Genomic DNA, 4,130 nt, shown 5'->3' on the forward strand with positions numbered 1-4,130 from the left:
TATTATTCGCTCCTCTGAGGCTAGCACCACACTGATCAATCCTAGTTTCCTCACCTTGTTTAGCCTGCCGCTCTCTACCTAGCAGGTGCTTGATTTTGTTGAAAAATGAAAGCAAGAGGGAGAAATTCCATGTTATAACTATGAAATGCAAAAAAGGAAAAACAAGACCCTCTAATAAATTCTCATACTTTCAGGCTTACAGAGTGCTTTTCTCCACAGTATCTCAACTTCTCTCTATAACAACTCTGTAGAGGGGAGCTTCTATCCCTTTAAAATGAATCAGGCTTTTGTCTTAAATTTCCATTGAACTTTATCTTAGAGCCTCTAGACCAAGAAGATAAAATCCTGAGTTGGTTCTGGTATGTCAGACTGGAGGAAGGAGCCTGCCCAGAGATCTGGTCTGAAGCAGAAAAAACAGCATCAATGAAGCGAAGTGGAAAATGGAAGACAGGCCCTGGAGCTTGTTTGGGTAGCTGGCTGAGTGAGATTAGCCCACCTGCAGTTGGTAGATGTGAACTGCACCAAGGCTACAAGCCCCTGAGAGGAGTGAATGACGGCTTTCTTCCTCTCTTTTCATTGTGAAAGAGTATTTTTCAAAGAAAAGGTAAAATCATGGCTCTTCCACAACTATAGAATGAACAAGGGTTAAAGATTTTATTGGCCCATTATTTAGATGAGGGGACTTAGGACTGGTTTTTAGAACTGTTTCAAAGGACAAAAAAACACATGTTTATTTGTAGTCAAAGAATGTCAGAAGATTATGCAAAAGGAGTAAACCTGGCTTTTCCAGAGGAAGCAGGACTGTCCCTCATGGGATGGGATTCATTTACGTATCTATAGACAAGGAATATTTTGAATTGCTGTCAGTTCTTGATAACTTTGGATAACACCTGAAGGGTGTTTTCCATGGAAGCACAAATTCTCCCTCCATCACTTCACAGATTCTAAAATTGAGCTACTTAGCAGAACAGAAGAAATCCACAGTGCTGGGCAAGTCACTTAACCTGAGTCTCCGTTGCCTTATTTGTAATGTGAAGTTGGCACTATTCACTGGTCTGGTCGTCGTGACCATTAATAAGATAATGCCTTTAGGAAGATATCACAGTGCCCAGACGTAATAGGTATTTAATAAATTTCAGCGGTTGTTACTGTCCTGTTAAGTGACATTAAACTCCACAAGTAGAGTGGTGATGGCAGAATGAGTGAATGTGGAGACCTTATACTCTTTATAAAGGTAGAGTCAGGAGCAACTAGCGTATGTGCATTTAAATGTGTATCTTGTTCTGCTTCAGTCTCCTGGGAGGGCGATCCTTGCCTCAATCTCTCCTTTCCCCCATCTTGATAATCATGGAGTCAGCCAGGGAAATTGGTGGCCTTTCTAGTGGCCTGATTTGGAGCATCTACAGGTAACGTCCCTTACAAAATTCTTCCATGGAAGTCTGTTTATCTACTTAAAGGTACACACACACTCACAGGGGCCAGGTGCTTCACATTCAGGTGTTCTCGTACCGGTCACTACCTGCCTAGTCTAAATCATAGCTTTCCTTGCCTAACTCATCTTCTTGCATCCATTCTTCCCTGGCCCCCCTCTTCCTGTCCTCTATGCAGAAGTCAAAGTGATCATAACATGTAAACTGGAGCAAGTCACTGCCTTTATTAATAATCTCCAATAGTGCGACTCTGTATTTGTAATGAAATTCAACCTCTTTCACAGGGACTATGAGACCCAATATGATTCTTGCCTACTTCTCCAACTGCCTGATGAACCAGTCTTCCTGTTGCTGTCCCTGTCCCTTCACACCTCACTGTGCCCCCTCTTCTGGAATTTTCTTCTCTCTGCTGGTGACAATGACTGCTTCTTCTCACTCACCTCCTCAGAAAGGATTTTCCTGACCACCTATTTAAAGTAGGCTCACCATACCTCCCCAACCTACAGCTTACTATCTAAGCCTCATTATGTCTTTTAAAGCCTTTTTGCCATTTATATTTTTTCCTGCCCCTCCATTGGAGTATCAGCTCCATATTTCTGTCTCATTCTCTGCTGTATGATCAGACTGCGTGACAGATACTCCATACATCTTCGCTGAATGAATAAAAATCTCTTATAGTTGACCGATCCTTCATATCTTTTATGACAGGCAAAATAAGTACTCACTTTATTATTGCTAGCAGGAATGTAAATTGATACAGCTTATCTGAAAATAAACTTGGTAATGTGTATCAAGAGGCTTAAAAATGCTCCAAACATAGATTATTTAAAAAAATAAAGACTTGGGGCACCTGGGTGGCTCAGTTGGTTAAGCATCTGGCTTCGGCCCTGGTCATGATCCCGGGATCCTGGGATCGAGCCCCGCACTGGGCTCCCTGCTCATGGGGGAGCCTACTTCTCCCTCTCCCGCTGCTCATGCTCTCTCTCTCTCTCTCAAGTAAATAAATCTTTAAAAAAACCCAGAAATACAAAAATAAAGACTCAGTAAATCCAGCCTCATCCTCATATCCCTGGGTTACTGTGCCACACCAATTAAAGTCAACTTTATTATTGTTTCTAAAACGTATCTAGACCTTCCTTAGCAGGTCAATGAAGTAGTCCCTCCAAAAAAACATTTCTCTGATATGGCACTTTATTGCCTTATTCTGTCTACAATTTCATAAAGCTACTTGATATGTGAGTCTCATTTCTGGGATTTCTTAAATTAGTTATATGTTCATTTTACAATATTTGAGTGTCAACTTTTATAAGAGTAGGTATGTACAATATGAGAGTTATTCCAGACAGGACTCCTTCTGTGAGGAGACTTCTATTTCAAATGTTACTCCTTTCAACCTCAAGTTAAGTCCCTTAGAGGTTTGTGTTAGATTTATAGCCTTTCCTGGCTGGCTCTGGCAGGACCAAGAGCTACCAACCATTACAGCCAGGAGTGCTCAGACAGCCTGGCAGGAAACAGAGTGAGGACAAATTATTCTTAGTTGAAGTTTAGAAAGCATTAGCTGCCTTGTCAAGACTGGAATGAGAAGGCCATGATGTTGCTGCCTGGAAAGGGTTTCCAGTTCATTGCTACTACTGATGTGAGATTAGCCCAGTGATAACTGTGGTTGAAAACAGAGATGCAAGACCTTGAGGACCCAATACGGTTCACTTAAATATACACATACAGTACACATTGTACATCATAATCTATTCACATAAAGTTACAATGGTGGCCCCTGACCTCTTTCATGCTTCTCAATGTGACCCCTGAGAAAATGCCACAGAACTGAGGTTCTGTGGCTCCCTCTTCCTGTTCCAGAGACACCAGCCTAGAGCCATCAGCAGCAGAATGTCCTTGTCTAAAGGCACAATGGAGGAGAGGTGATAGGGTAGGCCAGGGAATGGGAAAGTTTAACCAAATGCAATTTTTAGGTTCTGTCAGGTCAACTGCTGTGAAACTGCTTTCCCCAGAGCTGCTGATGAAAGGTGTATCCTCCCCCAGAAATACTGACTTAAAAATGAAGGCACATCAGATTCAGGATACAGAGCAGGGGTGTTGGTGAGGGGAGTTCAGAAGGTAAATCTTATATCTTATATCTTTAGACCTTCCATAGAAAAGCAAAATGACTGAAAGAAGCAAAAAAACAAACAAACAAAAAATTGAAATCACATCTCATTTTTTTGTGCCCTATGCTATGCATTCTAGAAAAACTCAAATTAGGGGCGCCTTGGTGGCTCAGTTGTTAAGCGTCTGCCTTCGGCTCAGGTCATGATCCCGGGGTCCTGGGATCGAGCCCTACATCGGGCTCCCTGCTCCGCGGGAGGCCTGCTTCTCCCTCTCCTGCTCCCCCTGCTTGTGTTCCCTCTCTCGCTGTGTCTCTCTCTCTCTCTGTCAAATAAATAAATAAAATCTTTAAAAAAAATTTTTTAAAATGTTGAAAAACTCAAATTAATTAAAATACAACAATTAGACTGGGTTTTATAAAACATCTTTTACTTAAAAATGAGGCCTCCTAGGGGCTGTCAACATGGATGTATGTGTCACATGTGAATAAAGCGAAGTTAAAGCCTGAAACATAACTGGCATAAAATTAGTGCCGGAGAGTGCTTTGCAACCGTTTTACATGAAATAAGTATTATTGTTTTAAACCCCAGTGCTTCT

This window comes from Mirounga angustirostris, unplaced genomic scaffold, assembly GCF_029215605.1.
Source record: "Mirounga angustirostris isolate CCGP_5_RB_7025 unplaced genomic scaffold, mMirAng1.0.hap1 SCAF_3, whole genome shotgun sequence".
NCBI classification, from domain to species: Eukaryota; Metazoa; Chordata; class Mammalia; order Carnivora; family Phocidae; genus Mirounga; species Mirounga angustirostris.